The 13,422-nt window shown below is 45.3% G+C and overlaps 1 long non-coding RNA gene across 1 annotated transcript; it reads left to right on the top strand.

Annotated features, from left to right (window-relative positions):
- Window positions 1–1,488: 1,488 nt before the first annotated feature.
- LOC122926427 lies at window positions 1,489–13,148 on the top strand. Its single transcript, XR_006387670.1, has 4 exons — window positions 1,489–2,561; window positions 7,262–7,453; window positions 10,071–10,230; window positions 12,392–13,148. It is a non-coding gene; the product is annotated as an uncharacterized LOC122926427 (long non-coding RNA).
- Window positions 13,149–13,422: the final 274 nt, after the last annotated feature.

Raw genomic sequence — 13,422 nt, 5'->3', positions numbered from 1 at the left:
TTACAAAATTCTGCCAACATAGTAGATGAATGGGGAATGTTAACTATTTTGCAAGGGATCACTACACCACGCAACACAAAAAATACTTTTCATCTGCTACTGGGCAAAACCCACTTGTCCTATACTAAATCGAGTCTGCGGATTACAAATCCGAAGTCAGAATTGCTGTAACACGTCACAACAATTTTGCTATGCATAAGTTTGCCTAAATGAATTAAGGACTTGGAAAGCATTGAATAATTTTGAACAGAACGAGTTTTACTCCAACAAATACCTGATCTACATCTACCTACAAGGAATAATGCAAGTCACCCGTACTTATTAAATGGTAAAACACTCGGTAACACTGACATGGAAAAAGATCTAGGAATTTTAATAAACAGCAAACTAAGCTGCAAAAAACAGTGTCAGGCAGCTGCTGCCAAGGCCAATAAGATAATGGGTTGCATCAAAAGGGGCATAGATGCCCGTGATGAGAACATGGTCCTACCACTTTACAAATCACTAGTCAGACCACACATGGAGTACTGTGTACAGTTCTGGGCTCCAGTGAACAAAGCAGACATAGCAGAGCTGGAGAGGGTCCAGAGGAGGGCAACTAAAGTAATAACTGGAATGGGGCAACTACAGTACCCTGAAAGATTATCAAAATTAGGGTTAATCACTTTAGAAAAAAGACGACTGAGAGGAGATCTAATTAATATGTATAAATATATCAGGGGTCAGTACAGAGATCTATCCCGTTATCTATTTATTCCCAGGACGGTGACTGTGACGAGGGGACATCCTATGCGTCTGGAGGAAAGAAGGTTTGTACACAAACATAGAAGAGGATTCTTTACGGTAAGAGCAGTGAGACTATGGAACTCTCTGCCTGAGGAGGTGGTGATGGTGAGTACAATAAAGGAATTCAAGAGGGGCCTGGATGTATTTCTGGAGTGTAATAATATTACAGGCTATAGCTACTAGAGAGAGATCGTTGATCCAGGGAGTTATTCTGATTGCCTGATTGGAGTCGGGAAGGAATTTTTATTCCCCTAAAGTGAGGAAAATTGGCTTCTACCTCACAGGTTTTTTTTGCCTTCCTCTGGATCAACTTGCAGGATGACAGGCCGAACTGGATGGACAAATGTCTTTTTTCGGCCTTATGTACTATGTTATGTCACATCAAAGTTTGCGTATAGTGTATGAAAATGTAATGGAATAACAGTTTCAAAAAGTCTTATTTTTCAGTTTAAAAGTCTTACTTTAGCAAGGCCCAGTACTGTTAAAAGTGCTTCAGGCATCTGCTTTTGCATTTGTGAACGGTCATATTTTCCTGTTGCAAAAACCAGCAGTAGTCCCCCAATCATGTTGGGATTCCAGCGGCCTTGATACCTGTTCTCCATTGTAGAAATATCTTTATGGAACTGCTCTGCATGTTCGTCACTTACGTGTCCCAAATTGGGTGGGAAAAAGTCAAGATGTGAATGTAAGAAATGCACTTTTAATGGCATTCAGCAGCCAAGTTGTTCATATGCTGTAAGCGTGTTGTCTACTAATTCAGCATAGTTTTCAGCTCGTTCTGCACTACTAGCACAAATGCATCCCAAGCTGCAAGTTCCACAGGGTTGAGTTTTGTTCTGAATGTGTCATCATGCATTAGTTTGTTGATTTCACGGCCAATAAAAATGTTGCCCTTTTTATTTTAGCATCTGTTTTCAGTGTGCTAAACTTCTTCAAATACTGGAAACAATTTCCATCACGATCAAGTGTAATTACAACATTTTTCATTAAACAAAGTTTAAAGAGGACCTTTCACCTGAAAATGCAAGTTAAACTAAAGATATACCTTTACTCGCCGGCCCCCGGTGGTGCTTATTCAGCCTCAAGCCTTATATCCCTTTCAGAGGATACAAATCGACCACATCCAGATGCCAATGTGCCAAGGGTTTCAATATGTGCTGGTAGTAATAGACTTGTTCTCTGGGTAGCCAGAAGCCTACCCTGTCCGAAATCAGACAGCAACTACTACTGCTAAAAAACTGATGCAGGAGCTTGTCTGTAGGTTTGGAGTACCTGAGGTCATTGAGAGTGATCAGGGCCCAGCATTTACTGCCAGATTAACCCAAGAAGTCTGGGAAATGGTAGGGTCGCACCTGGCGTATCACACCCCCTACAGGCCCCAAAGCAGTGGCAAAGTTGAAAAATTGAAAGGGGTGTTGAAGTAAAAAATGTTGAAGATGATCAGGGAGACAGGGCTCAATTGGGTTCAGTGCTTGCCTATAGCACTCTTTTCAGTTAGGCACACACCAAGGCCTCCACAAAAAATGACACCATACGAGATCCTATTTGGGACAGGGCCAAGAATGGGACAGTATTTCCTGCAACAGTTGCAAATGCATTATGAATCTGTTGCCAAATATGTGATAGCTATGAGTAAACAATTGTCTAACATACATGCACAAGTTTTCTCTTCCATTCCAGATCCTAACTCCCTAGAAGGAAGCCACACTCTGAAACCTGGAGAGTGGGTGGTGGTCAAAAAGCATATCAGAAGCACCCTCGAACCACCATACGAGGTACCTTACCATGTGCTGCTGACCACCCCAACTTCTGTAAAACTCGAGGGGAGACCTAACTGGATCCACGCATCACATTGCAAAAGAATACGAGTGGCAGCTCCAGATATCGAGGGAACCACCCCTGAATCTGCCTGATGCCTGTTGCAACAGTTATCGCTCTGCTACCTTTTGTCTACACCTACACGGTCACATATACACAGAATCTTTCAAAGACAGGAGGACAAGTGGCCATCACCCAACAAAAAGAGAAGGATGGCTACATATTGACCACTTTCTGGTTTAATTCCTCCAGCACTCACGTGGCTACCTTCAAATTCGATTACTGCAGTCTAGTATTGTGCCCAATGCCAGCATGGCAATGTAGCATGTACCAAACGGGCAGCCAAAGATCCACATAAATCTGTGTCACTGATAACCAGTGTGGGGAACAGTGTAACTCCTGGGGAGCAGTTGGGTGGAACACGGGTGACCCATGGGGGATACAGACTTCAGAGTGCCTGAGACTAAAAAGATAAAATGGGTAAATCCTTGCTTTCACACATGACACTGTTTAAGAGTGGAACATGCCACCCAAGTGGACCGACAGGCTCCAACATGCCACTTACCCTCACAATAGAAAACCCCAGCCCCAATGACACAGGGACATACCTTATAGGCACCTGGATGAGGGTAACTGCTGGGGACAAGGGCATGTTCCACCTGAAAGACCTACATAATCTCACAAAGATAAAGAAGGGTCAGTCCAAACCCTACACTACCTCCCTTAGGCAGATGACAGCCATAGCAGATCCCACCTTTGAAGATACTATGGCTGCCAAGACAGGATTTTCTGACACCATCCTGTGGTTAGACTGGATGAAATACAATGCTGACACACACAATAAGGCTCCATTCACACGTCCGCAGAATGGGTCCGCATCCGTTCCGCAATTTTGCGGAACGGGTGCGGACCCATTCATTCTCTATGGGGACGGAATGGATGTGGACAGCACAGTGTGCTGTCTGCATCCGCAATTGCGGAGCGCGGCCCTGATCTTCGGGTCCGCAGCTCCGCTAAAGAAAAAATAGGCATTTCTATAGAGGTGCCGGGCTGGTGTGTTGTGGATCTGCAATTTTCGGGTCCGCAACACACCACGGACGTGTGAATGGAGCCTAAGACGAACTGTTACATATAATTAGACACTTGCTTGTCACTAACAAAATGGTGTCTGTCCGAGAGACAACCCCCAGTATGCATTGAATGAGTGAAACTATTTACACAAAGACTTGAAACTGTCAGGAATTCCTCTAAGTCTATCATACATATGCCTTAAACTTTTTTCCTGTTTACATTCCTTCTTGCTAAAAGACCAATCATGTGAGCCCACTCTTCCCACTTATATGGAGGGTATATAATGTGAAGCCCCCACCTAATAAATTAGAGTTATGCTTTGACCTTATCTAGTGTCTATTTATAGTATAGTAATAGTAATCTAATTTGGAGCAGTGTATCAACCTACCTGACCATTGATCAGAACCAGAACACAGGCACAGTCTTGGCTAGAGGGGGTTTTCCAGGCACTAATTGGATAGAGTCAGACTGTGCAGGTACACCCCCATCCCCAACTTGTTACCACCCCCTTTGTAGCCTTATTGCAGACTGCTAGCAATTCATTCGTAAAGTCTAGTAGAAATAATAAAGGAATGACACAACATAGTCATAAGAACTGATGCTCTAGAAGTGTCATTACATGGGGAATGCATATAGCTAGGCATGTCAGGAGTAGTGACAGGTCCTCTTTAACCTCTTGGGGACACATGACGTACCGGTACATCATGATGCCCTGGTACTTAAGGACACATGACTTACCAGTACGTCATGTGTATTTCCGATCACCGCAGGCATTCAGCAGACACTCTGTGACAATGCCGAGGGGGGTCCTGTGACCCCCCCCCCCCCCCGTATCAGCAATCGCTGCAAACCGCAGTTCAATTCAGACCTTAACCCCCATAAAGTGCGGCAGTGCGGGCGGGAGGGCGATCTTCCGCCCCCCCTCCCTCTCATTTTCAGGATAGCCGAGCTTGTAAAGCAGAGTGTCAGCACATTGCTGACACTCTGCTTGAAACAGGCTGACAACATCACACAGATGTCAGCCGTTTAACCCCTTCCATGCACCGGTCCGTAGGGACCGCTGTATGGAAGGGGTTAACAGGGAGGGAGCTCCCTCCCTCTCCCATCTGGGGCTGCTGTGCCTTTTCAGCCCCCAATTCTTGACTGGATCCCCTCCCTCTCCATCACCCGCTGCTCTGTTGTGGTACAGGCTTCCGGCTTTCCATGATGCTGATCAGACATCTGCTAAAGGCAGAAGTCTGATTAGACTAAGTGTAAAGTGAAAATACAAGAACCAAGTGGGTCTGGGTAAAAAAAAAAAGTTAAATATTTGAAAAAATTAATAAAAAATTCCCTACACATGTTTGATATCACCGCGTCCGTAACGACCTGATCTATAAAACGGTCATGTTACTTTCCCTGCATGGTGAACGCCATAAAAAAAATATTAACTATGATGAAATTGAAATTTTGCCCACCTTACTTCCCAAAAAAGGTAATAAAAGTGATCAAAAAAGTTGTATGTTTGCCACAATAGTACCAATCAAACCGTCACCTTACCCCGCAAAAAATTAGCCCCTACATTAGACAATGGCCCAAAAAATAAAATAATAAAAACTATGGCTCTCAGACTAAAACTAGATTTTTTTGTTTCAAAAAAGCTTTTTTATGTTAAACGACATATTAGACATATTAGGTATCGCTACGTCCGTAAGAACCTGCTCTATAAAAATACCACATGACCTTACCCCTCATGTGAACACTGTAAAAAAAACGGTGTCAAAAAAGCCATTTTTTGTCACCTTATATCAAAAAGGTGTAATAGCAAGCGATCAAAAAGTTGTATGCCCCCCAAAATAGTGCCAATCTAACCGTCATCTCACCTAAGACAATCGCCCAAAAACTGAAAAAACTATGGCTCTAAGACTATGGAGACACTAAAATATGATTTTTTTTTTTTTTTTTAAATGATATTATTGTGTAAAACCTAAATAAATAAAAAAGGTATACATATTAGGTATTTCCGCGTCCGTAAGAACCTGCTCTAGAAAAATATCACATGACCTAACCCACATGAACACCGTAAAAATAAAAAGCCTTTCAGTTAATGGCAAATGTTGATGACATTTCAGAATTTCTATTTTTTGTTACTTTGCCTCACAAAAAGTGTAATATAGAGCAACCAAAAATCATATGTACCCTAAGGCTGGGTTCACACCTGAGCGTTTTACAGCGCGTTCCTACGCGCTGTAAAACGCTCAACAGGCAAGAACCAATAATTCCCTATGGGAAGTACAGGAGCTTCTTTGGGGCGTATTGTCGCACGTTCCCGCCCATAGACCTCACAGGGAACGCGCGACGATGGGCGTTTCTTGTAAAAACTTGCGTACGTACGCGCGTTTCGTCCTGCTGCACGATATATCAAGTATTTTACTACTGAGTTAACAAGCTCTCTCGATGAGTCCGCACACCAAGGTTGGATGATATTGTATTGGCCGCAGTGTTCACTGCATTTGATAGAAATTATTGTGCCTGTGTTTTGTTGCTGTCTGTAATGACGCTGGTCGCGCACAACACCACAATCCAGATGCCTTTCCCAAGTCCTAACAAATGGCCAGCGGCTGGCCATTTTATCAATAGGAGAGAGCGTGCTTTCATAGTGAAAGTGAGTAAAGAGGCTGGCAATTTTATCAATAGGAGAGAGCTTGTTTCAGACAGTAGTAAAATACTTCACACACAAAGCCAGTTATGTGCGCAGTTTAGGACACATGAGGGGACACATAGGGCCATGAGGGGTACCAGCATAAGATGCTATATGTGTGTCTTCTGCTGGCCCCCCTTATGGCCCTATGTGTCATAGCACACATCCCCTATAACAGTGCCATCCACAGATCCACCCCATAACAGCGTCATCCACAGATCCCCCATAACAGCGTCATCCACAGATCCCCCATAACAGCGTCATCCACAGATCCCCCATAACAGCGTCATCCAAAGATCCCCCATAACAGCGTCATCCACAGATCCCCCATAACAGTGTCATCCTACAGATCCCCATAACAGCGTCATCCACAGATCCCCCATAACAGCGTCATCCACAGATCCCCCATAACAGCGTAATCCACAGATCCCCCATAACAGTGTAATCCACAGATCCCCCATAACAGCGTAATCCACAGATCCCCCATAACAGTGTAATCCACAGATCCCCCATAACAGTGTAATCCACAGATCCCCCATAACAGCGTCATCCACAGATCCCCCCCATAACAGCATCATCCACAGATCCCCCCATAACAGCGTCATCCACAGATCCCCCCATAACAGCATCATTTACAGACCCCCCCATAACAGTGTCATCCACAGATCCCTATAATAGTGTCCTCCACAGATCCCCCATAACAGCGTCATCCACAGATCCCCCATAACTATGTCATACCCAGCCGCGTCAGCGGCTCATATGGGAAAATCCAAGCAAATAGACCTCTAGCACAATTCCCTTAAAATATCGCATCGCATATCGTTCTCACAATTTTTAGGGCCCTATTCGCAATAGCAATTAATTCTAATATCGTGCAGCCCTAGTAACCAGCCACATTTTTCACAGCTGACAAGATGGAGGATCAAGCAATTGACAGCAAAACGCTGATCAGGCTGCTACAGGAGAGGCGATTCCTGTACGACATGCAGGATCCCCAGTACAAGAACTGGAGAATCAGGCAGCAGGCGTGGGAAGCCATTGGAAAGAAGATATGGCCAGAGTGGGATAGTTTGACCAAGCAAGTGAAAGAGGCAAAAGGTACAGACATTGTCATGTGTATTTTTATGGCTCAATATTCCTCCACGTGTGATAATTTGTATATATATTGTATATGCAAAGTTACTGCATGCGTTATTTCTGAGGGTATTATGTGATTTCTGAGTAGAACTCAGACTGCTGATGTCACCACCAGCCTCCATTTTGTGTGGTGGCTGGTTGTGACATAAGCAGTCTGAGTTCTACTCAGAAATAACTTAAAAATACTCTCAGAAACAACGCAATTTGAGAGTGGGTGTGCCCATAATTGCTAGATGTTAAATGTCATTATAAAAAAAAAAAGTGTTAACAAAAGTCTAGTCTAAAATCAACTTTACTTAAATACAAAATACAAGTACACAATGCACCACAGAACAAAGAGAAGGCAAAGTCTTTATTATAATAATTAAGCTTGTATAGCTTGCAGTTTCCATGGCACCTCCCCTCTCCACTGATATGAAATAGGCCGCAAACTTGTCCCTAATGGTGGCTCCATGTGTGGTACGTCGGTGCAATTTGTACTCTCCATTGAAAATAATTTCTTATAATTAAAAAAATCTACTGCCACTCCTCTTGGGTTTTATCACGTGGATATGCTTTCCGTCTAGCGCCCCCACACACAGGGCCATCTTTACCAAGGGGCAAAAGGGGCAGCTGCCCCGGGCCCAGTTGCTCCTGGGGGGCCCAAGGCAGCTGCCTCTTGAGCCCTGCTAGCTACTGCCCCGGGTGTCAAGCTGTCTGTGTACTTTAACGTTGTGATCTAGGACCTTAGATGACATCATCACCATGTGACCAGTAACCTAGCAATTACTGGTCACATGGCTATGAGGTCATCACAGGTCCTAGCAGGAGTGTTGCAGAAGTTAACTGTGGAGCTTTTTTGTGTGAAGATTACATCAGAAAAAGGTGACAGGGGCTGTGATGTTAATATACTGTAAACTACTGTATAGTGGGGTGCTGTATGCTGTGTGGGGGCCTGTATACTGTGTGGGGGCCTGTATACTGTGTGGTGGGCTGTATATTGTGTGGAGGCCTGTATACTGTGGGGGGGGGGGCCTTATACTGTGTGGGGGGGCTGTATACTGTGTGGGGGGGCTGTATACTGTGTGGGGGGGTGTATACTGTGTGTGGGGGGGGGCTGTATACTGTGGGGGGGGCTGTATACTGTGTGGGGGCCTGTATACTGTGTGGGGGCCTGTATACTGTGTGGGGGCTGTATACTGTGTGGGGGGGCTGTATACTGTGTGGGGGCCTGTATACTGTGTGGGGGCCTGTATACTGTGTGGGGGCCTGTATACTGTGTGGGGGGTTGTATACTGTGTGGGGGTCTGTATACTGTGTGGTGGGCTGTATACTGTGTGGTGGGCTGTATACTGTGTGGGGGCCTTATACTGTGTGGGGGGCTGTATACAGTGTGGTGGGCTGTATACTGTGTGGGGGGCTGTATACTGTATGGGGGCCTGTATACTGTGTGGTGGGCTGTATACTGTGGGGGGGTCTGTATACTGTGGGGGGGCCTGTATACTGTGGGAGGGACTTATACTGTGTGGTGGGCTGTATATTGTGTGGTGGGCTGTATCCTGTGTGGGGGGGGGCTGTATACTGTGGGGGGCTGTATACTGTGTGGGGGTCTGTATACTGTGGGGGGCTGTATACTGTGTGGGGGCCTGTATACTGTGTGGGGGCCTGTATACTGTGGGGGCCTGTATACTGTGGGGGCCTGTATAGTGTGGGGGGGCCTGTATAGTGTGGGGGCCTGTATAGTGTGGAGGGCTGTATATTGTGAAGTGCTATACTGCTGTACTGTATACTGTGGGGGCTGTATACTGTGGGTGCGGTATAGTGTGGAGTGCTATACTGCTGTACTGTATAGGGTGGGGGGCTGTATCGTGTATAGTTTGGGGTGCTGTATACTGTGAGGTGTTGTATACTGTGGGGTGCTGTATACTGTGGGCTGCTATACTGCTCTACTATATACTGTGTGGTACTGTATAGTGTGGGGTGCTATACTGCATACTGTGTGGTGCTGTATACTATAGGGTGCTATACTGCATACTGTGGGGTGCTGGGGTGCACTGTAACACTAGGGTGAGCCGAGCCCTAGTCTCCTTCCTGCAGAGCGGTGCCCACTTCCAGCCTGAGCCCAGCTGCCCAGAGCACTGATCCTGAGCCGCTGGAGTCTTCAGAACTGGAAGTGTTTACAGTAATTCACTGTACTCTACCAGATGTGTGGATTTTTTGTGTGTGTGTTGTGGTGAAGGGCGTGATTGCCTGCTAAGGTGTGGGAAGGCGGGATCCAGGGGGCCTAAGTACATTTTTGCCCAGGGTCCAATCAATATTAAAGACGACCCTGCCCACACAATTAGGAAAATTGCATGTTTGGTAAAATGTGTGGGCAATTTTCTGCCACTCATCATTGTTCGGTTTGGACATCACAACCGCATGAAGGACATCCCATATGGCACTGCATGTTTCCCAGATGATGTCGCTTGCTGTCGATTTACCAATCATGAAGGCATAGTGCAAACTGACCAATGACTCTGTCCAGTTGCTAATTACCTAAGATATTGAAAAGGAAAAATAAATTACATTAATTGATGTTTATATCTTTTTTCAACAGTAAATACCCTAAAATTAAAATGGAAAAGCCTGAAGGATGCCTTCATGCGGCATCAATGAAAGGAGCGGGAGTATAGAAGTGGAGCTGCTGCAATGGCCCCAGCAAGCTATATCCACTCTGAGCAATTGACTTTTCTGGTGCCCTGCTCAGAGATGCGTAGGTAGGTAAATTCTATATGAATGTTTGTGAGGGTTATGTGTGACAGTACATTCATAATCCTATATTGCACGTACTTATACAGTACAGACCAAAAGTTTGGACATACCTTCTCATTCAAAGAGTTTTCTTTATTTTCATGACAATGAAAAGTGTAGATTCACACTGAAGGCATCAAAACTATAAAACAAACTTATATACATAACAAAGAAGTGTGAAACAACTCAAAATATGTCATATTCTAGGTTCTTCAAAGTAGCCACCTTTTGCTTTGATTACTGCTTTGCACACTCTTGGCATACTCTTGTTGAGCTTCAAGAGGTAGTCACCTGAAATGGTTTTCACTTCACAGGTGTGCCCTGTCAGGTTTAATAAGTGGGATTTCTTGCCTTATAAATGGGGTTGGGACCATCAGTTGCCTTGTGGAGAAGTCAAGTGGATACACCGCTGATAGTCCTACTGAATAGACTGTTAGAATTTGTATTATGGCAAGAAAAAAGCAGCTAAGTAAAGAAAAACGAGTGGCCATCATTACTTTAAGAAATGAAGGTCAGTCAGTCCGAAAAATTGGGAAAACTTTGAACGTGTCCCCAAGTGCAGTCACAAAAACAATCACGCGCTACAAAGAAACTGGCTCACATGCGGACCGCCCCAGGAAAGGAAGACAAGAGTCACCTCTGCTGCGGAGGATAAGTTCATCTGAGTCACCAGCCTCAGAAATCGCAGGTTAACAGCAGCTCAGATTAGAGACCAGGTCAATGCCACACAGAGATCTAGCAGCAGACACATCTCTAGAACAACTGTTAAGAGGAGACTGTGTGAATCAGGCCTTCATGGTAGAATATCTGCTAGGAAACTACTGCTAAGGACAGGCAACAAGCAGAAGAGACTTGTTTGGGCTAAAGAACACAAGGAATGGACATTAGACCAGTGGAAATCTGTGCTTTGGTCTGATGAGTCCAAATCTGAGATCTTTGGTTAAACTACCGTGTCTTTGTGCGACGCAGAAAAGGTGAACGGATGGACTCTACATGCCTGGTTCCCACCGTGAAGCATTGAGGAGGAGGTGTGATGGTGTGGGGGTGCTTTGCTGGTGACACTGTTGGGGATTTATTCAAAATTGAAGGCATACTGAACCAGCATGGCTACCACAGCATCTTGCAGCGGCATGCTATTCCATCCGGTTTGCGTTTAGTTGGACCATCATTTGTTTTTCAAAAGGACAATGACCCCAAACACACCTCCAGGCTGTGTAAGGGCTATTTGACCATGAAGGAGAGTGATGGGGTGCTGCGCCAGATGACCTGGCCTCCACAGTCACCGGACCTGAACCCAATCAAGATGGTTTGGGGTGAGCTGGACCGCAGAGTGAAGGCAAAAGGGCCAACAAGTGCTAAGCATCTCTGGGAACTCCTTCAAGACTGTTGGAAGACCATTTCAGGTGACTACCTCTTGAAGCTCATCAAGAGAATGCCAAGAGTGTGCAAAGCAGTAATCAAAGCAAAAGGTGTCTACTTTGAAGAACCTAGAATATGACATATTTTCAGTTGTTTCACACTGTTTTGTTATGTATATAATTCCACGTGTTAATTCATAGTTTTGATGCCTTCAGTGTAAGGCTACTTTCACACTTGCGTTCGTCGGTCCGCTCGTGAGCCCCGTTTGAAGGAGCTCACGATGCAGTCGTAATGGAGCGGATCCGCTCAGACTGCATCAGTCTGGCGGCGTTCAGCCTCCGCTCCGCTCGCCTCCGCACGGCCAGGCGGACAGCTGAACGCTGCTTGCCATGCGGAGGCGAGCGGATCCGTTCAGACTTACAATGTAAGTCAATGGGAACGGATCCGCTTGAAGATGACACCATATGGCTCAATCTTCAAGCGGATCCGTCCCCCATTGACTTCACATTGAAAGTCTGAACGGATCCGCTCAGGCTACTTGCGCACTTAGAAATTTTTCTAAGTTATTAATGCAGACGGATCCGTACTGAACGGAGCCTCCGTCTGCATTAATATGATCGGATCCGTTCAGAACGGATCCGATCAAGCGCTAGTGTGAAAGTAGCCTAAATCTACAATTTTCATAGTCATGAAAATAAAGAAAACTCTTTGAATGAGAAGGTGTGTACAAACTTTTGGTCTGTACTGTATATACTTTACTTTTTACAGCACTGACAGTAGCTGGAATGCTACCGAGAGGCAGGATGAGGAAGATGAGGAGGCCACCAGTGAAAGCAGCGCCTGCGTCTCTACTGGGACTGCTAATACAACGCCACCAAATCCAACATCACCATCACAAACCCCCACACCTACTGCCCCACCTGCCCAGGAACCGACCAGTGGTAGGGCCAATCCAAGAACAAGAAGAAAGAGGTCGAAACGAGATGAGGACCGGCTGATAGATTGCCTGGATGCCATGGCCCATCCGGTCCCAAGGCTATCATGCGAGGCCCATTTCCTCCTCAGCTTGGAGGACAAAATGAAAATGGTGCCCAGGAATCGACAGACTGAAGCACGGGAAGCATTAACACGCTGTCTGGACTCCTTCATTCCACCTGAATGTACCACACATCTGCATACTGCACCTCTACATGCACCACCCATGCACATACACACATCTCAAACATACCCACATCACGACACATGGCAGCCACGCACACAAACACAGATTGGTGCCCGCTCACGTGGAATGAGGGAGGAATTGCAGGAGGATGCGCCGGATTTTGCCTTCCCACATTGCCAAAATTTGTGAGATTTTAGATCTGTCACTCTAGGCACCTTTTTCATTTTGCCCTCCAGGGTGTTTAACCACGTTGAGGAGGAAAAATGCCGTGCACCTTGTCTTTGTTTTGAGACTTTGTTTTCTAGAAATTTTGCACTTGTTTCTTTGCCACGTTTGCACTTTTAATTATTATAATTTTATTAATATTTAATTAATATTTAACTCTCAAGCGTTGGTGTCTTTTTGGTTTTATTTTTGGGGGTTGGGCGTTTATTTGAATGTGGTTAAACTAGGTATGGTTATGCTACACATATTTCGGACAGTCACACAATGCCATACCCCCTACAAAAAAACATAGGTCACAACCTTCAGCACAGGATAATTTGTGCATTGATTTGTCTACTTACCGCAACGTTATGAGCAGTCTTTCCACTGGTGGTATGCTGTCCCTCATGAATGTCTCCTGCCATTCCAAATG

This window comes from Bufo gargarizans, chromosome 2 (assembly GCF_014858855.1).
Source record: "Bufo gargarizans isolate SCDJY-AF-19 chromosome 2, ASM1485885v1, whole genome shotgun sequence".
Lineage (NCBI taxonomy): Eukaryota > Metazoa > Chordata > Amphibia > Anura > Bufonidae > Bufo > Bufo gargarizans.
Note: the sequence above shows the minus strand (reverse complement) of the source record. Positions and strands in the feature narration are given on the sequence as shown.